Genomic DNA, 22530 nt, shown 5'->3' with positions numbered 1-22530 from the left:
AAATCCCCAAAAATGAAATGTACCTATTGATGTGAAACACAGTGAATAATACATACAATAAAGACCCATTTCTATCAGTCTCATGGTGTATTTTAGGCTGACAAAATGGGGACATTGACTAAATCGGGCAATTTTTTTTCTCTTTATAATAAACCGAAGCTGTTAAAATATTCTTCCCGTCCCTTGATGTAGTCTGATAACTATTTCTGATTATGATGAACTTTTTATTTTTGCATATTTCCATCTTCATGATAAGGAAAACATGCCCAAGAAAGGATTTACTCGAATTCAGTCTTGTTCGTCTGCTAGAGCCCATCAAACATATGTTCATATTTGGCTGATAAAATCAGGGTTTCAATGTATTATAATAGATATTCAGCATTCGAAGAAGTTTCTTGTGAACGAGTGTAGAACGACTTTGTTTCTACTTACTTGAAGTCAGCGGCGTAGCCAGAAATTCGGTTTGGTGGGGGTTTGGTGAAAATCGATCATACTGTCGGCATAATTCCGAAACCGTAATTTTTGAAGTTTTAAAATTATGCAGAATTAATTTTTCAGAAAATAGTAACAGAGTTCGTGTCTAGCGAATTTGTTGAGACTTTATTGTAGTCACGAATATTAACCTGAGAAAAATCACCATAAATACTTCTTGGACGATATACCGTCAAAATTACTTTATCAAATGATGCGCTGTTCGTTTGTAAAACTCTTCGAAGATACTAAACCTCCGAAATTGGCGGTTTCAAAATGATGCTATCTTGACCTTAAATTATTGTTTTGGAACATTTGACCTATACATATAATTGGTCATACAACAAAAATCAAATTCTCATCAAAATCGACCAGGACCTGCTAGAGTCGAATGGAAATCGTCATTTTTCATAAATTTCTCTCTACATTCGGAAAGTGTTATCCTCGTTATTAATCATATTACGTTTTCGTCTCAACTCGACGCATTCCAAAAAAACCTGTCTTAATCCACCTAGTGGTGCAATTGTGCTTGTCTCATTTGTCCAGACTACGATTCCATGGCTGGTTATGTTCAATACAATGGTGGAAATGAATATTACATGTTCAGTACGATTTGCACATACATACAATGGATCGACAGCCACGATCTTGAAATACTATGTGATACTGAAACGTCGCTTGAAACCAGGGGCGGATCATGCAGAAAGGTCCGGGAGCTCCAGATCCTGCCGAAAATTTTCAACATGTTAAGAAATTTTAAACTAGTTTTAATTTTAAAGTAGCTACCCCTCACTGCATACTCCCTCCGGGCCGGTATGATTGACGATTTTTAGAGTGATTGCATAACCTTTCTATATGAGAAAGACAAAAATGTACCAAAGTCCAAAAAAAGTCAAAATACAAATTTGATTTTGAAAATTTTTCATTTCAGTTTATATGGGAATTTGCTGTGTGATTGCACTCTTCAACTCGTAACCCCGGAACCGGAAGTCCAATCAATAAAAAATTCAATAGCAGCCAATGGGAAGGTTGTACCTTTCATTTGAGACTAACTTTGTGCAAATCGGTCCAGCCATCTCTGATTAACAGAGGTCACATTTTTTTCCACATACACACATACATACACACAGACATTTTCCGATCTCGCCGAACTGAGTCGATTGGCATATGACACTCGGCCCTCCGGGTCGGGATTAGATTGACGAATTTTAGAGTGAATGAGGAAGGCAAAAACATTTTTGGCAAATGTTGAAAGTTATGCATTTTTTTGGTGAGCAGTTCTATGTTTCATAGACATTAAATCAATTTTAACTTCTCTTCCTATTAAGTAAAGACCCTTATTACAGTACATCTCTACAAAAACGAGATCAATTTGAAAATAAATCTGAGGATTATGATTGATTACAGAACTCTGTAATTTTCTATTGGAATGTTTTCAGGCAGGAATTTGATATTGATGCTATTAGACAACTGTGAAATCAAGACCAATAGATCAGTTACATATCAGGACCCCATTCCGACAATTTATCAAAAGTTCTCATGATGTTTACAACAACAGGTTATCAATCTACGGATCAGATAATTGTTATTGTAATATTGAATTAAATCAGTCTGCATCAATAAATTTTCAACTTCAATCCAATATTTTTTTTGGGTGTGTCGGGGGGGGGGGGGGGGGGGGGGGTTGTATGGTGTTAAACCCCAAAACCTTCTCTGGGCTACGCCGTTGCTTGGAGTTATTTATTTGGCTTTTCATTTTCCGATATGTTTCAGATCGATCCGATGGTCATTAGTTAGAAAAATTGCAGTCAGAAGGTTCGCACAAATGAACATTTTTGCACTGATAAGTTATCAAGTTCCTTCCAGACAACTTGGAAGTGTTCGGTGCGGTGATTATTTCTAGCGGTTGTAAATAGAAAAATTAAATACAAAATTCGATTTGTCGAAATAATGTTTGGCTTATTTCAATGGATTATTTCTATATTGAACAATAAATAGGCGACAAAGAGTAATCCACAAACAACAAGCCATAACTTTTAAAGTATTCAAAATAGATATTTGAAGTCTTCAGTAAAGTTATTTGCAAAAGTAAGAGCTACAAATTTGTAGAAGGCATCATTTCGATATAATCACTTCCAAGAAAATTTGTGAAAATATCTCACTCATAGGGGGATTAATCAGCAAAAGCACAATACCAAAAGAAAGGGCATATTTCCTCCATTAAATTCTCCGAAGATACTATTGACCTAAAATAAGCCGTTTTGGCGTTAATAATAGATTACATGTTTTTGGTCATATTTCTGGCAATGGGAAATGATAAAAATCTTTCGTCCGCATTTAATGTTAAATATCTCTTTTGATAATAGTCCGATTTCAACAATCTATAGCTTGTTCGAAAGGTATTCGTTAAAGCTGTCTAAATTGTTAATCTATATTGTCAATTTCGGCAGATAATTAAAAAAAAACTGCAAAGAACGCCATTTTTACGCATTCAAACATTCATATCTTGGAAACTAAACATCAGAATCAAAAACAAATTGATAGCGTTCATACTGTTTTTTAGTTCTTTCATTTAAAATTGGTTTGGATAAGATCGGTTCAGCCATTGCTGAGAAACACGAATGAGAATTTGTCCGTTACATACACACACACACAGACACACACACACAGACATTGTCCCAAATCGTCGAGCTGAGTCGATTGGTATATAAGACTCGGCCCTCCGGGCCTCGGAAAAAATCTTGAAAGTTCGAGCGAATTCTATACATTTATTTTATAAGAAATGTAAAACATGCTAAAAATTAAAAAAATAACAAAAATTAAAAATTAAAGCCAGGGGGTGGGCGTAGCGTAGTTGGTAAATCGATTGCCTTGTACGCAGCGCACCTGGGTTCGAGTCCCAACCGCGCACATAGGGTTAGAAATTTTTCATAAGAGATTTTTCTAACCCGAAGAGGCGAATGACTTTAAGGTTAAAACCTCTATAATCGAAATAAAAAAATCAAATTTGTGGACAAATAACCAAGAAAACCAAAAACAGTGAAACATTAAGAAATGAAATCCAATAGTAACAACACTCAAATGAAAGTTAAAAGGTAAAAACAGAATACAGTTGAAATGTTAACAAATAAAAGAAATAGTACAAGGAAAAAGTAAAAACGTGAATATGAAAAAGCAAAATGGCAAAAATGATAATAAAATAAAAGTAAACAAAGAAATAAGCAAATAAAATAAAGGAGCAAAAAAGTTCAAATAAAAAGCAAGAAAAGGTGAAAAAACAGAATGCAAAACAAAAACATTCACAACTAAAAAATTGAGAAATGAAAATATATTAAGTACACCAAAAGAAAAGTAGAATGTAATATCACAAAAAGTTCAAATAAAATAATTGATCAGCTAAATTGGGGGGAAAAGTGATTATATTTTCACTTCCCTCCAATTTTAGCTTATCAATTATATTATGAAAGATCAGAATAGTGTAAAAGCAAGAAGAAAAATACACTAGAAATGAAATTATAAAAACAATGTAAACAAGTGAAAATATGAAAAAAGGAAAGCCTAAATTCCAGTAAAAGTTGCATAGACAACGAAACATGAAAAAAGGAAAGTAATAAAGGAAAGATAAAAAGTTTAAAGTATCTTCATTTATCAAACAGAGAGAAGCGAGAAAAAATATATCAAATTATAAAAGCATAAAAAATAATGAAACAAAGGTGAACAAATATGAAAATTTAAATAGCCACAAATTTAAAAAAGTAAAGATTTAGAAAGAATGCACGTAAGAAATCTGAATTCGGAAAATGAAAATAAAATACGTATAAAAGCAGGGATGGTTAAAATACTAAACCAGTTTAGGTAAAATGCACAAATGTGATAAATTAGGAAAATAAAATATTTTAAATGTGGAAAATGCAAAAAAAAACATTACAACTAAAACAAAAATAATGAATAGGAGAGAAATGTGTAAAAAAGAGCCGCTAGAAAGTAAAAATAAAATAAAATAAGGTATTGAAAATTGAAAAATTCAATGGAAGAAAAATTAAAAAAATACTCTAAATCTATAAAAAACAGTGAAAACGATTAAAGTAAATAACAACAGAAAGAAAGCATCGACGAAAACAAAACTCAAAGAAGTAGCAAAGTAAAAAAGTGAAAAAAAAGTTGGGAAGCGACAAATAAAGTAGCAAGCTACGGCGAAACATGAACGAAAACGAAACTAATTTGAAACAATGTAGAAAAGAAAAAAGCAAAAATATATTAACAAAGGCTAATACCTAGTGAAAGGAAAAAAAGATCTAAAATAAAAAATATGAAAATTTCAATCAAGTTTCGAAAATAGCATAATCATAAAAACGCAAAATTGAAAGTAAAACGATAGGAAAGCCACAAGTGCAAAAGCAAAAGCAAAAGCAAAAGCAAAAGCAAAAGCAAAAGCAAAAGCAAAAGCAAAAGCAAAAGCAAAAGCAAAAGCAAAAGCAAAAGCAAAAGCAAAAGCAAAAGCAAAAGCAAAAGCAAAAGCAAAAGCAAAAGCAAAAGCAAAAGCAAAAGCAAAAGCAAAAGCAAAAGCAAAAGCAAAAGCAAAAGCAAAAGCAAAAGCAAAAGCAAAAGCAAAAGCAAAAGCAAAAGCAAAAGCAAAAGCAAAAGCAAAAGCAAAAGCAAAAGCAAAAGCAAAAGCAAAAGCAAAAGCAAAAGCAAAAGCAAAAGCAAAAGCAAAAGCAAAAGCAAAAGCAAAAGCAAAAGCAAAAGCAAAAGCAAAAGCAAAAGCAAAAGCAAAAGCAAAAGCAAAAGCAAAAGCAAAAGCAAAAGCAAAAGCAAAAGCAAAAGCAAAAGCAAAAGCAAAAGCAAAAGCAAAAGCAAAAGCAAAAGCAAAAGCAAAAGCAAAAGCAAAAGCAAAAGCAAAAGCAAAAGCAAAAGCAAAAGCGAAAGCAAAAGCAAAAGCAAAAGCAAAAGCAAAAGCAAAAGCAAAAACAAAAGCAAAAGCAAAAGCAAAAGCAAAAGCAAAAGCAAAAGCGAAAGCAAAAGCAGAAGCAAAAGCAAAAGCGCCGATAAAAACCCTGCCAAGAAACGGCAGATGCCCGGTATACTGGTGTAGTGCCGAGATAGTAGCTCTCCGATCAGCCTGCCTCAGAGCTAGACATAGGATGCAAAGAGACTGCACCGAGGATGCAAGAGAGAACCGCCGTGAAGTGTTTCGAGCTGCGAAACTGGCCCTTAACAAGGCCATTAAAAGCAGCAAGAGAGCGTGTTTCGACAACCTGTGCGAGAGTGCCAACGCGAATCCGAGGGGTGAGGCCTACAGAATCGTGATGGCCAAGACCAAAGGGGGCCCTTCACCCCCAGAACGGCCTCCGGACCGGTTGGCGACGATTATTGAAGCACTCTTCCCGTCTCGAGCCAAAAGTCCCTGGCCACCTGCACTATGAGACAGTGCGGGCACGGCCGAAATGGTGGCTCCAGTGACGAATGAAGAACTACTCGCAGTGGCTAATTTCCTAGCAATGAACAAAGCTTCAGGGCCGGATGGAGTTCCAAACAACGCTCTCAAGGCAGCGATTATAGCTAACCCGAACATGTTCAGGCTAGCTATGCAGAGATGCCTTGACGAGTGCCGTTTCCCCGATAGATGGAAAAGGCAGAAATTGGTGCTGTTGCCGAAGCCCGGGAAGCCGCCAGGCGACCCATCGGCGTACAGACCAATCTGTCTGAATGTCACGACTGGCGCATCGCTTGAGAGGATCATCCTCAACAGGCTAACCCTATACGCAGAAGGTACGGACGGCCTGTCAAGCAACCAGTTTGGCTTTCGGAAGGGTAAGTCCACGGTGGACGCTATCAACTCAGTGATAAAGACTGCCGAGATAGCGATCCAACGAAAAAGGCGAGGCATTCGATACTGTGCGTTAGTGACACTCGACGTGAAGAACACAGCGCAAGCTGGGATGCCATCGCGCTCTCGTTACACCGGCTTAGCCTACCGGTGGGTCTGTATCGGATCCTGGAAAGTTACTTCCAGAACCGCGTACTGCTATACTAGACCGATGCCGGTCAGAAAAGGGTTCCGATTACCGCCGGAGTCCCGCAGGGCTCGATCCTAGGCCCGGTGCTATGGAACCTCATGTACGACGGGGTTCTGAGACTGAAGTTCCCTCCTGGGGTCAAGATCGTCGGCTTTGCGGCACTATCGAGGATGATGTCCAACAGCTCAAAGGTGTGCGCCAGTAGACGTAGGCTAATGGCAGGCGTTGTCGTATCTATCCTCAGGTACGGCGGCTCGTCATGGTCAAGAGCACTGAGAGTAACCAGTTACCTACGGAAACTGGAGAGCACCTACTGCGTGATGTGCCTCAGAGTAATATTTGCCTACCACACAGTATCACACGATGCATGATAGCGTGATAGCGAACATGATGCCGGTCGGGCTGGTCATTCGGGAAGATGAGGAGTGCTTCGAGCTACGTGGAAGCACGCACAAGGGTGACCTCGGTCGCCAGATGGCAGCGTGAGTGGGATAACTCCTCGAAAGGTAGGTGAACCCACCGGCTGATACCTAATATATCGAGCTGGGTGGGCAGACCCTATGGGGAAGTTCACTTCCATCTGACACAATTCCTGTCAGGCCATGACTGTTTCCGACAGTACCTCCACAGGTTCGGGTACGCGGAGGTCCCAGCCTGCCCGGACTGCCCAGGTGTAGACGACACTGCCGAACACATACTGTTCGTAGGTCCTCGTTTCGACGTCGAAAGAAGAGCAATGCTTGACGTCTGTGGCTGGGACACAACCCCTGATACCCTTATTCAGCGGATGTGTCAATCGGTGGAGAAGTGGAACGCAGTCTCGGCTGCTACTACCCATATTGCCTGTAGGCTACAGGTAATTTGGCGCAACGTGCAACAGACGACGGGCACGATTAACTAGTGATTGGTTAGTTGGAGCGAAAAAAGCCGAGCGCAAAAAAGGGAGTGAATGGTCTGTTCATGCTGAGTTCATGAAGAGTGAAAAAGTAAAAAAATATTCAGCGGAACAATGAAAAATTGAAAAAAGATAAGTAAGCAAGATAAAAATAAATGTATTGCTATAAAAGTTCGGAAAAAAATTGATAATTGAAAATAGCAAATAGATTAGAAAATGGGGTACAGGTCATTTCCGCGAAAAGAGTCCAGATTTTATCACTGAACAAATATTTGTTTTCGCGAATAGGAAGACATCTTGAATCATCGAAAATCCTCTACTACTCTGAGACCAACTCTCTGTGTCCACTAAATTAGAAAGTAAATTCTGCATCGCCCTTTTTGGATCTGGAAGGTTTCAGATAGGCGCTTGGAAGTGAGACAATCAGCTGTACGAAAAATTGCTAAATCTCTCAAGCGCAATTGCTTTACCGAGAAGATTCCTCGATTCATCAGAATTCACAATTTGTTCACAATCAAATCCTCGTATCTTCTTCCATTCGATGTTGGAGAACGACACGAACCGCAACGAAACTGTACAACACAAATGGCACTCCTAAAATTACGGACCCGATGCCCCGGGGGCACTGCTGTTTCAGCAAAGAAGGCAAACCCGTTTCCAGCTCGGTCATGCTTCACCAGTCCATGCAGCAGGTAGTCTAATTGAATACTACACAAAAGATTAATCAACTTTGTGTAATGTAATAGCTCCCTTGCTCCATATGGGTTTGATAAATGCAAACTGTGATCCTTTAAGTGCAGTGGAGTTTCCATCACTGCTAACGTCGAGAAATAATGGATGATGAATCAGGTCGCAATAATTCGAACATCGTTTTATGCATGCTAGCGAAGTAGTGTAAAAGCTCTGTTCTGCTCTGCTCGGTGTACCGTGCTGCACACGTACGATATCGAACTGGTAGTTACTGTACAGTATGTGCCGTAACATCACGGCATTACTAACAGTTTACTATTTTATTTCCTATCCATTATAATCCAGAATAAATCCAGCTTGTGTATAAATGGTACAGCACCTATACCTTTGGTAAGTCGTGGATTTGCAATTTCAACTTCGTTTCATCAGTATCTGGCAGACCAACTTGACCACTTAGATAGAAACTAAATCCAAAATTGTACAGTATTTGCAACCAAGTCGACTCGGTTTTTCCGTACAAGCTTGTATACAATAAATATTGGTTTTGAGATGCGTGATGTCACCTCTAGGCCCGGATTACATGGACATGAACTGGTTAAAAGAATACCGAGATTCGCCCTGTCTACATATAAAGAAATGGAACTAGGCCTGTGGATATTTTTTGTTTCTACTTCTTATCGCATAAGCGACTCTCAAAATGTCATTGGAAGTTATTCGACCACTAAATTAAATCGTACATGTGTAACATTTTTTTTCACGAAACACACTGTACTTCTACCACCGCGCGGCTGAAATCTTTGTGATTTGGAAACTGTTCTCGTTTGCGATTTGATCCCCCATCTCTGCAGAAGCGAACCGTGTCCGGATAAAGGTTGCAGAAAGGTGTCAGAGCGGCGTTCACCACATTTCAGTTGAAACCTGCTACCTCTGCTGGACGGACACGGTTGATATGTAGGTAGATGATCCATTTCATGCTTCGTTCGTCCGCGTGAGCCACACACGAGACGCTAATAGCCTGCTTCATAGACACAGTAGACTAGATCGGGACCGTCGCGGCCCGATGAGCCAAAAAGTCTTTGCCACTCTCGCTGTGCGCCATTTCTTTGTTTCTAACGCAACGCAGCAAATCAAGTGATACATATACATACGTAGATGTCACTTTCCTCTTCTTAGTGTCCGGTTCATCTACTGAACGTTCGCCGTCGCGTCACACCGAACGCAATCTGCTGGCGAGGTGAGTGCATAAAAATACGCGATAATGAGTGCCCGTAATTGCATTGGGCTTCAAATTTGCATGTGTGTGTGTGTGTGTGTTTTCAGCTGCATTAACCCGCTAAGAGTTGCGATGGAGGCGACGGCGTCGTTTCGTTGTATGTCCCCTCGCACCCCCGCTTGGCAGGGGGTAATAGAGTAGCAGATATGCACACACGTTCGCATGCTTCGATGTCGCCGGCTGATGCGATGTGCTTGCCGTGTGTGAGCTTGCATGAGAAATTGCGTTATTGTTTGCGGTCGCTTTCGTGACGACATATGGTGCGGGGTTGATGCATGGGGCAAGATTGTCGGAACGATTTGTTCCATTTTCTGAGCGTGATTTTTTTTGCGTACGAAAATGTGCTGCGATCGGGAAAAACTTGTCGCCAATAGGGTCATGCGATAAGTTTTTGACACTGCAAGCGGGGGTGACTATATTTTTGATACCAGCTCTGATTGAGTGATGTAAGTTTTGGAAAAAGTTTTCTCATTTTTTTTAAAAGGAGATAAATTTTTTTGTAGTACCCCACGACACAATCAGCTGGTTCGGAAAGTGTATTAAATAGACCTACCTACCTGAGTCATTATGCTGCCGACCGGGTAGGATTCGACGAACATCCGGAGGGGATTGAAATTGAAATGAGAAATATGCTAATATTACTAATGGTGATCGCTGATTTAATCTCAGCAATTTATTTCATGCCAAGAATGAAAATAACGCAACTGAATCTTATCCGTCGAGATTAACCCGATTCTGTTTTGAAAAAATCCAGCAGGGGGTAATGTCAGACACATAACCACTGGGTTGACGTAGGACTATTCGTTGAAGTATTACAGTCGTGATTCGCTGGTTGGACACTTTTTAACTGGACTGATTTTTAGTTGGACCTCCGCTAGTTGGACCATTGTCCAACTAAAAAGCATCTGAATGTCAAAATCTTACGTCAAATTAACTTTGACAATCAATCTGATAATTATTAGAGATGTGAATAGATGCAATTACACTACTAATGTCTCCTTTCGAGAGTTTTTGACATCTGTCAGTCGGTCCAACTAGCGAATCAAATTCGTTAGGTCGACAGAGGTGTGGCCCAAGTAGCGAATCACGACTGTATATATATGTGGTTTGCACAGCACAAAATTTGTGTAAGTTCATATTAACTCTAGAACGTTGCACTTGTGTTTTCCACCTTAGAACGTTGCACTTGGGTAAAAATGTACCCCACGCGTTTGATCGCAATTTTCGCAGGTAAAATTGCAACCAAAGGAAATGTATAATACATCATTTTCTTCGTTTTTTTAATTGCGAAAATAGCTGTGTAAGTGAAAGTACGGAATTTATTGAATCAATGATACATAAATAGGTTTGGCAAAATAAAAATTGAATAAATCGCGGTTTCGACTTTTTTCATAAGCTTTACTATAACTTTGCGAATTTGCAACCGAATTGAAAAAAATCAAATGATTCTAAACGTTGAAAGATGGTCTTAAAACGCTACAAAATGGAATTTCGATATTTTTAAAAAAGTGCAATTATTTGGAAGAGTGAAAGTTTAAAAATCGGGTTTTGGAAAATACCACGAAATGGGGCGGAAATTGAGATGAAAAAAATATTTCTGGCTATTAATACATTGGTAACATGCAACGTTATTGCTACAGCAGTAATTGTGCGCAAATTATAATTGCGAGCCATTGCTTGGAACAACTATAAAAAAATAAACAATGCAACAATAAAAATCAGTAAAAATGAGAACGATTTTTTAATCCGCTTCAAAATTAAGTTAAGTTAATTGAATAAATGATTAAAATCGATTATATAATACTAATTGTTACTTGCGTAGTAAAACAACCAGTATTTAAATTGGTATTGTCACGAATCACATTTTCACTTACAGCACGAAACCTGACGAAACACTAACGGCAACCGTACACTGGGGTACAAATATACCCCACGACAAACTTTGACACCTGCTTCCACGAAAGCTATAAGCAAACTGGTTATACCACCTTTTCCTACTCTTACTAGGAACTCTAAATTGAATTATGGTTAGGGTCCCAGGTTGGTAAATACCGAATCCTCGTTTTTACACGGCCCAAAAGAAGTCGTGGGGTACATTTGTACCCCAGTGCAACGTTCTAGGGTTAAGGTATGCACGTTTTAGTCAAGATCTTTTAAGGTTATACAGAAAACTTTCACGCAAAATAATTGTCCTACGTCGACACCCCGGTCATGTTCCGGACATTATATACCTCTAATTTTTCTCATTTCTTTCAAAGTTTTAAGTTAATTTTACACACAAATATCATTTCATATAATGATTTCAACAAGCGGACAATGTACTTGTGTGACAGGTGGGAGTGTTTTGAAGCCGTTTTAGTGGAGGTAACAACATAAAATCGTGTATTGGGCATTTTACAATGATTCTTCTAAACCCCGCAAATCCACGGGGTTGGCAGCAGAGGGTTATGTTGTTTGGAAGAGATGACAGTTATTATATGATAACTAAAATATAAAATTGTTCTATAAATTGCAAAGTTATTGCCGTGGTAACCTGAAAATTTGTCATTTCATTCATATAGGAACAATCGTTGAAAGTATGTCAATTCATACTTTGCAAGATTTGAAATATCTTCGAAGTGTAGTCACGACACCCCTGTTATGTCATATACATTACCAACCCATCTTTTTCCATTATGCATTCGTCCTTTTTTTCGATGGAGAATTCAATTTACGCACTAACCCAGTACACGTGCTATTAGTAGATGCCAAGCTACCACACGGGGTATACTGGAGCGTAGGGCTCTCGTGGTGACACCATGACTAGGTAATACCGACTAAACTCCTTGAGGCATCGCCATTGTTCCCCCCAGGGACTACCGCTCGGTATTACTTCTGGGGGGATGGATATACTTGATGTACTCACTCGCTCTCGCTGGCGCGTTCATGCATCCTGTATGAGGCTTACTTGGGTGCTCGCTCTGTCACACCCTGATTCACTCTCTAACACTCCACATGAGGCTTACTTTTGTGCTCACCTCTAACACGCCACGAGGCATCAATAGCTAAGTCCCAACATACTACGCTACGATCCTCCCATCTTGGCATGAGGCAGTCCACATATACGCCTATACACTCGCTCTTCTGCCTTGCTTCGGGTTGGCTGGGTTTACCCCTTACGCGGTTGCCAGTCGCTGCGCCAAACCTGCCTCAGCATGAACAGACCATTCACTCCATTTTCTGCGCTCAGCCCTTTCCGCTCCAACTAACAAATCACTAGTTAGTCGTGCCCGTCGTCTTTTGTTCGGTGCGCCAAATTCCCTGTAACCTACAGGCAATCTGGGTGGTTGCAGTCGAGACTGCGTTCCACTTCTCCACCGGTTGACACATTCGCTGAATAAGGGTATCAGGGGTTGTGTCCCAGCCACAGACGTCAAGCATTGCTCTTCTTGCGACGTCGAACCGAGGACATACGAACAGTATGTGTTCGGCAGTTTCGTCTACACCTGGGCAGTCCGGGCAGGCTGAGACCTCCGCGTGCCCGAACCTGTGGAGGTACTGTCGGAAGCAGCCATGGCCTGACAGAAATTGTGTCAAATGGAAGTGAACTTCCCCATGGGGCCTTCCCACCCAGCTCGATATGTTGGGTATCAGCCGGTGGGTCCACCTACCTTATAAGAAGTTATCCCACTCACGCTGCCATCTGACGACCGAGGTCACCGTGGTGCGCTCGCGGGCTCCTCTATTTCCACGTAGCTCGAAGCACTCCTCATCTTCCCGGATGACCAGCCCGACTGGCATCACGCTCGCTATCACGCAGGATGCATCGTGTAAAATCGTGCGGTAAGCAGCTATCACTCTGAGGCACATCACGCGGTAGGTGCTCTCCAGTTTCTGTAGGTAACTGGTTACCCTCAGTGCTCTTGACCATGACGGGCCGCCGTACCTGAGGATAGATATGGCAACGCCTGCCAGTAACCTACGTCTACTGGCGCACACCTTTGAGCTGTTGGACATCATTCTCGATAGAGCCGCAACAGCTTGTCGTCTGTAAGGACTCCGAGAGACTTCAGACTTCGCTGTGAAGTGATCGCGACTTCTCCCACATGGATAACTGCATGTTGTGCCGACTTGCGGTTGTTGACGATAACTACCTCCGTCTTATGAAAAGCGAGCTCCAGGCCTCTCGCGCTCATCCATTACTCCACCGTGTTGATCGCGTGTTCTGTGGTTAGTTCTACCTCAGGGATTGACTCCCCGTAGACCTCCAAGGTTACGTCGTCGGCAATGCATTCGTCCTAATAAGGACGGTTTGTAGATAACTATGGTGATACAAGACGAGAATCTTTTGAAACTATTCAAACCTTGCCGACGATTTGTTTCTACTGCGTACACACATACGAACATTCCCCTTTCGCAGCTCATACCGAATGAGCATGCTTTGTATTAAGGCGATCCCTTTTATTTACTTTTCGGTGCAGATGGAAGGCCATCCTTTTGTGCGATAAATAAAAATATTTTCATCATTCGTTTTGGTGTAGCTTTCGCTTAGTGGCAGGGCTGCCACATTCACTGATTTTTTTGAAGGATTTGCAAAAACCTTCGGGTTTGTAGATTAATTTGAAAAATGTTTTCTTTTATGTTAATTATTTTTAATTATACAAATTAATAAACTTCCTAATAAAATTCATTTTCCATTATATATTCATCCTAAGGACGGTTTGCATACAACTATGACACAAATCCATCTACAATCAACAGCGCTAACGAAAAATAAGCACCACTAATTCTTTACAAGTATTTTGTTAGTCCTGAAAAGGACTGTTGGCAACATTAGAGACGCGTAAATTTACTTATCTTCTTCGGGCAGCTTTCTTGGCAGGTTTTGCGGCCTTCTTTGGCTTTGGAGTCTTCGGCTTGTTCGCTGCAGCCTTCGATGTTTTGGTGGCATTTTTAGTGGCAGTTGCTACCGCCTTTTAAGTGACTGCGTTTCTTAGCCTTTGGCTATTTGGCCTTCTCACCGCCACCACCTCCACCAACGTTTTTCTTCTTCTCTCCGGTGGTAGCCGATTTGATTGGTCATCCGATGCAGCTTCTCACCACCACCTAGCACGCACGTCCGTTATACACTGCGCCTTACAAACGTCTGGCTTTGAGAAAAGCGGCGACACCCCTATTTATAGGTTTTATCATTAATGCTCTCATTTAAAGTAGTTTTTGAACTATTTAGGCAAATTTTATATAGCAAATAACGTATCGGTAGCAAGCGTCGAACGTTTTCCTTCCGATTGATGAAACAAGATTGGCAATCCGTTTAGTAGAAGGAAAGTTATTAACGTTCGAAATGTACGAACCGCTTTCGCTAATAGGCACTACTATCGCTTTCTCGCTCGTTCTCGTGCCGTGCATGAGCCTTTCCTTTCCGTCCGGATTCTAATGGCATAACCAAAACGAATATGCCGTCTTTCCACCACTAACTGCTCTCGTCAAGCAAGCCACTAAGAAATATCATAGGAACAAACATGTAGTGGACCTATATTTAAAACTTTTCATCATTTTATTGTTCGGTTGGTGCACCATATTGACGGCTCTGTGCGGGATGGGCTGAAAATTTTCTTTTTTCTGAGTCGATTTCGAAAGATTTTTCAAAACACTATTTTCCGTTGATAATGAATGTCCTACATGTTCCAAAATTTAATACAACATTGGTACAAATATTTTCGACAAAATGCCAAAGAAATTGATTAAATCCATTCAGTACAACAAAAGATATAAGCGTTCAAAATCATACATAATTTTTCTTCCGAAATTTTGAAAAGGGGCCCCTATATTGAAAGGTAAGTCGTTAGTCACGACAAAATAAAACATAATAAGTGAAACCATCGCCAGCAGACCCTGGACTCCTCTACTATAAATTAGAAGTCAATAATTAAACAACCAAAGCACTAGGGAAATATTCTTTACAGTTTTGATAATTTGCGTTCTGATGGAGTCCAAAATATAAGCAACCATCTGTATTTCGACATTATTTTCGTTTTTCTCATCACGAAGCCTCCCTCCAAAAGTTTTCTCAACCAAAAAAAAATGAGCACTAGAGGGTTAAAGGTTGCCCTACATCAAATTGCATCACGGAAAAAACGCTGTAGAAAATGACACATTGGGTATTTTCTCTTGAAAATTTGGGTAGAAGTAGTTTAGAGTGGATTGTTTACACTGTATTTTTATTGGTGTCAGTTTTTCTAAAATTGTTGCCAATAGATTGAAAACTGTGTATGTTATAGCAAATATGGGCGAGGTATACATGGCTGTTTAAAACAAAAGAAGTTCAGCGTGACCACAGAGATTGCGGGAGACTACTCTAGAAGCCGATTTTTTTGCCCACTACACCAGATGCTCCCCTTAATGCCGTCGTCGTTTACTTGCAAGTATGAAAGTGGCTTTTTTGACGTAGAGTAATGACGCATATACATTATATCAGCTCTAATGGAAAATTTGCATACGATCAAAAAAGTTTTGCGCGTAAATAACGCGTAAAAATAATGGGTGTAGATTAGACAGCTTAAATGAATTTTTAAAAACTCAAACAGCCTAACCCTGGATCGATTCTCAGATCCATCAGAAGTGCTCACTCCAAATCGGACAACTTTAGCTACCGGACCAACGTGATAGAAGTTTGTATGGGATTTTTCGACAATGAAGAACACTGACTAACTCGAATTTTCACCGCTAGATGGAACTACATGCATCAGATTATCACGGTAAGTGAAAATAAGAAGGATAATTCAATTATCTACAACTTTGCCGAAGACTGCAAGTCAATCCGGCTTTGTTAGTCTTTAACAATGTTGTAGACAATTAAATTATCTTTCTTATTTCCACGTTCAGTGATAATCTGATGCATACAATGCCACCTAGTGGTGAAAATGCGATCTAGATAGTATTCTTCATGTAAATTGTCGTAAAATCTTGTCCAATTTGCTTCAAATTTGAAGTAGGTACTCCTGGCGGGACTAGGAATCGACTCAGGGGTGAACCGATGGGGGTCATTTTTTTTCTTGTCACTCTACTGTAGATAGTACAAAAATATAGTGATTTCGTTTAGTACAACGAAATTTATTCGCAATTAAAAACTGCGAAACGATCCCACTTGAAATTTTGAAAACGGGACCTCCATGTTAAAACGTTACAAATACAGTCGTGATTCGCTGGTTGGGCCACAGCCTTGCCCAACTAGCGAATTTGATTCGCTAGTTGGACCGACTGACAAATGTCAAAAACTCTCCAAAGAAGATGTTGGCAGTGTAACTGCATCTGCTTAAATCTCTAAATATTGTCAGATGATTTGACACGAGATTTTGACGTTCAGATGCTTTTTAGTTGGACAATGGTCCAACTAGCGGAGGTCCAACTAAAAAGCGGTCCAGTTAAAAAGTGTTCAACCAGCGAATCACGACTGTATTCTACTTCAAAGCGACATGTTCAACTCTAGAATTTTTCAAAACTACCGTAAATCGGGGTGACATTGACCACTTTTCGAAGTAATCATTGCATATTTTTAGACGCAACACATTTTTTTCAAGTTTAATATTTTTAAACCATGTACTGATGTATGGAGAACAAGATTGGATGGTTTTACCTAAAATTGTCCGCTTACAGCTATTTTTCCAAAAATGATTTCAAGTTGAAGTCCGTTTTTGTATTCCGGGGTGACTTTGATAACCTGCATGTTCACCCACATCAAGTTATTAATGTCAATGTTTTTCATTCAAATGTTTGTTTAAACTAATTCTGGAAAGATACTCATTGTTAAATAGATGTTAATTGGTATTATACAAAGTATTTCAATGTATTGCAAAATTCGAGTAATCAAAATTTATAATCGTATAATTTGTGTTCAATAAAATAAATAAAAGATTTTGAAAACCTTTAAAACTGCTAAAATTGTTTTATTTCAGTGCTTTATCAATGTACAAAAAGTTTCATCCATTTTAACACGTTGGAATATTGAACAATAAAAAAAGTTGCGAATTTTAGCTTAAAATAATTTGAAAGAATTGCTAACTAGTTTCACAAAAAAAAGTATTTAAAATAAACAAACTCTTAAAACTAAATTTGGCGCATCCCAATCTAAAGAAAAATAAAAACTCACTTGTAATTTATTACTCTTGCTCAAATCTGAGATTTATTTGGTTTATAAGAAATAGACACTTTACGAAGCCTAGTAAAAATAAGGTAAAGTCAAATTTCGGTTTTTTGTAGTTTTTGTACCCAAAAACCGAACAATATACTCAAAAAGTATAACAAATCAGTATTGTATAAGTTTAGAGTAAAAATCATTTCAAATTAAAATGATTCGGTAGATTATTCTGGTTTAACAAGCGATCTACGAAAAAATTTTCGAGTGATCAAAGTCACCCCGGTGATCAATGTCACCCCGGTTTACGGTACACATTCATAAATTCAATTCGTCTAATAATACTCTCAAAGCGCTCGAAAGATGTCAATCATATAAAAGCCTAAAGTTACCTGGAAACCGCAATGACAAAACATGAATCAAACCAATTAGCATTTACACTGTAAATTGGTACATGGTCCACACAGAGTTAATTCGGATGAAAAATGCTCAACACGCCCCAACCCTGTTCCGGTCGTAAAATGCTTTTTATTTGTCTCGCTGGTAGAGAGACTGTCGACGGACTATCCTTCTGTATTCGCACCGAGTAAATTACGTAGTTATTTTTTTTTCCTGTACAGGATGTGAGTGAATGATGTTTACCTTCGGTCGGCGAGTGTGGTCGAGTTGGCCAATTTTTGTGACGAGCTCTCGACGGTGGTTACATGAAATGTGGTCACCACGGGATATTATTCCAGCCTTTCACGTGCATAACTGGCGGTGCCAGTGTGTCAGTGGAAAAGGCCAATAATAATTCAATTAACTCGCTGGCCGCACCAGAGGTGTGTTGGCATATTGCTATGTTGATTGGTTTGGATACCCAATGGGCAGATCCTGTTAAAGGAATGCCTTCCAAATATTGTGTTTCGTTCATGTTTGTTGCTAGTGCGATATTAAACAATAGCACGATAATGTCATATTGATATGCAACGTAGCACACTTTGTTCGTAGATAGCACTTCCAACCAGACATGTTTTGTTCTCGTTTTTATAGTTTTCTTTTTGCGCATTTCCGTTCTCTTTCATCCTAGTTCACATTGGTATTCCTCAAGTTCAAAATATACACACTTAAATCTTACAATTTTTACCACCGTCATCTCTTTAAAACAGAAGTTGTTTATCACTCAATTTGCCATAAAAACAATTTGTTACCCTCCAAATTCAAAAGTCAAAACGTTTCAACAGTGTTGCTAAAAGAGCGAGAAGCCAACACACCCTCCTCGTTCGCCAGCGAGCGCGAGACTCACACTGTATGCTCCCTACTGCTGTACACACGTTTTCGAAGAACTCTCAAATATGTGACGATCAGCACGAGCGGCAAATATGCTTGATTCATGTGAGTTATCTGCCTTCGCTATAGGCTCTTGTGTCACTCGCACTCTTGTCGGCTCGCTAGATTTTAGCTCTAACGGGGAGTGGGTTCCCATGATGGGACTCCTCGGCTGCGAGTTTTCACTGCATGCCACCCACTCCCGTGTGCTAAGCACTCTTTACAGCTCTGTGTTGTTTATTAGAACAGCTCGTATACACTCTTTTAGCAACTGGGAGCGCTCGTAAAGGAGCGAAGGGATCAGGTACGGCATTCTGATGAAATCCTAGAACAATGCAAGCAAAAACTAACTAAACTAACAGTGCGCGCGTTCGCATTAAATTGTCATTGCATACATACGTTATCTGTCTATACAGGTTTATACCGGTCGTATTTAAAGAACAAATTAAATATATTGTTTTTCATATTTTTTTAAATATGTAAACAAATTATAAGTGCGGTGTCTTAAAAAACTTGTCTTTTAAGGGGCGTCTACTATAAAGTGCTCAAACTGAAAGTAATTTTGTTATACGATTTTGATGGCAAGGTGACAATGGACCTCTCGTTAAGGTTTATGTATATATTCATTATGAATGAAAAAATTTCAGTCAGGCAAAGCCACACATACGAGCGTTCGAAGAGAAAACGTTCAACCATTTCCATGTCGAGGAATGCCCCGGAGGACATGATAACTCTTGATACAATTGTCTGAAATAGGAAATTCAATAAGATTTTTAAAACATAGACTAGTAGTTACTCGATGAACCAAAAAAAAATATAGAACAGTTGGAATTTCGGAAAATGGCATAAGAAAAACCGAAAAATAAAATTCGTTCACTTTTCAACAAAATAACGAGGAAGATTTTTGTATTCCATTTTCCCTTAGTTCAACGATTACACATGTTATGCATTTTCATAAAAAATTAAGTCAATTAATTGAATGGTTTTTGAGTTATCGACAATTTTAAAAATGCGGTTTCGAGAAGTAATTCTATTAAAGTTGCCGAAAGACTGAAATTGTTGAAACGCATGGTTGTTTAGAACAAAAGAAGATCAGTGTGGCCACCGAGATTACACTGGGCTTTTCTAGAGGTTCAATTAAACAATTAAACAATTAAACGAATAAAAAAAACAATAATGTTTTTTTACCCACTACACCAGGCAACCCCTTAACCTTGCAGAAGTCGCGCTAGTGCACTGAGTGCACACTGCTCTGAAAATCTAGCGAAATCGTCTTAGAGCAACAGCGGCTGCTCGTTCAGTGGGCCATAAGTGCGACTTCCGGAGGGTTAAGGAAATAATACCACATATGCTATAAAAGTCCATGCTGGCTAATGGGTTTGCATTTTTGTACCGATTATACACTTCTGAGCAGAAGTAAAGGGCGTATATTACGCACTTCTGGGCAGAAGGGAAGCATGTATGTGATATCCAGCAATAAAATCTAAAGCTTTTTAACGATAGTTTCTTTTTTGAACAATGAAAATTGGAAACACGAAGTTAATATAATTTATTGAAAAAAGTAAAATAAAACTAATCTGCTACTACCAATTTTACTAAGATGGTAAATGGAATAAAGTTGCGTCCCACTTATATATAGTAAATTATCGTGAGTAATTATTTGAACAGTATTGTGCAAACTTTTTTTTTGTCAAGAAGAATCAGTATTACCGAAAATAATGTTGTTCAGTCATGTTCAAATCTCAATTAGTACAGATTTATAAAACTTTGGTTTATACTTGTTGAAATGATCTAAACCAAAGATTATGTGTATGAATAAGAGAAGCAAGTGAATCACGATAGTAGGAATTAATTCAGAGATATTTCATTTCTTTAGGCATTTTAATTTTCATTTAAATTCAGCATTTTCAAAATTTTCATTTTCAGCATTCCACCAAAACGCTCAAAGAGAAACTATTTTCATTTAAAGTTTGATTTTAATAATTACCTTAACTATTCTTTACATTTTGACTATTAATTCTATAATTTATCATCCCACATCCATGTTTTTTGTCAAATTTAAATATGGAATCATCAATTATACTATTTAATTGCTATTGGAAATAACTTTTTATACTTAATTCGGAAAAACAACCCATTCGGGAAAATACCAATCGGCAAAATAAACCAGTTAATTCGTTATCTGGGAAAAGCCAGCGTGAGGAGTTGACGAGTAAGTAAAAATTACTATTTCAATGCAAGTATTGCTTGTGGCACAAAAACTCGATTCGAACCGTATTACGCACTTAACATTCTACTAAAAAAAAATATCTCATAGACTGGTTATGTCGACTGGCCTGTCTATGAGAGTACCATCTCTATAACTTCAAATACATGTGTTTTGACAGCTTGCAGTTTTCAGTAGCAGCTTGATTACTCACACTTTTAAAGTGCAGAGTTCAGGTTAGTGAAAAGTGCGCAAAATCATTCACTAGAGATTTCTTCTAATATAGTCCGCTGGTTGATCAATTTAGGACTGTGAACGAATGTTTTAGAATATATAACGCTTAGAGTACTTTTCTTACAGCTGATAGATTTGCTCTGGTTCCGTCGTAATTTGGAGGACAAGGACAGTGTATATTTGAATTGGTCACGAAATATTCAATAAAATAAGTCCTTATGTTTAGAAATTCACTTTATGACGGTAGTCGATCTCCTACATACATATTCTATAGAAGCCAATGTTTGTTAATGGTGTTGAAATTTTGCAGTGAGCCGCATTAAATACGTTTATCTTGAAACCATGTATTTAATCCGAATATCCGATTCATTTAATGCAAAATGTACCAGGAACATAGTTAAAAATAATCGAAGGTCTTTTTAGACGGCTGAAAATGAACCTGACGCGACTCGCGGTGAATTGAAAAAATATTCATTCAAATATCCCTTCTTATTCATTCAGTTGAATATCGTACAATATATTCATTTCACTAATTATCTAGGAAAATGTTTTCAAATGCCGGTAAAGCATATGAAACAACAATGATCATCGCTTACATTGTGCCAGGGCCTACTTTGATGCGTTTGATTCGTTGCTGCACGGTCGCTTCGTGTAATAATCGAAGACGAATGAAAATCTGCATGGATGAATGGGCGGTTTGTTCGTTTGACGTTTTCAGCTGCGTCACTGAATATTGAAAATGAATTCGGCTGAATATGATCAATTTTCATTCAATGAATTTGAATATTTTTAACTCTGACCAGGAATGTATAATACCCATGATCGTAGATTTGTCCCGTTTTCTTTGCGATTTCCTATCTTTATGGGACTGACTCTTGTAGTAACTATTTATATATATATATATATATATATATATATATATATATATATATATATATATATATATATATATATATATATATATATATATATATATATATATATATATATATATATATATATATATATATATATATATATATATATATATATATATATATATATATATATATATTTGACATGTTAAGGTTCCACATATTTAAAAGTGTTAATCCAAGCGATTTTGCACATTTTTTTTTAATTTACGTTTTAAAGCAACTGCATTTCATTCGGGTGCGTTTATTTTCCTTTTCTGTTATACCAGCGTCATGTCAACCTCAATGCAGACGATACATTAGCTTCCATCAACGTAAATGTCCGTCAACGCCACGTCGTCGTTCCATCAAGATAAGTTGAATGCGTCTCTCGTTCACACTTCCCGTACGTCAAAGCATTCCGTGCTGT

This window comes from Topomyia yanbarensis, chromosome 1 (genome assembly GCF_030247195.1).
Source record: "Topomyia yanbarensis strain Yona2022 chromosome 1, ASM3024719v1, whole genome shotgun sequence".
In the NCBI taxonomy this organism is placed as follows: Eukaryota; Metazoa; Arthropoda; class Insecta; order Diptera; family Culicidae; genus Topomyia; species Topomyia yanbarensis.
This window is presented reverse-complemented; position numbering follows the sequence as displayed.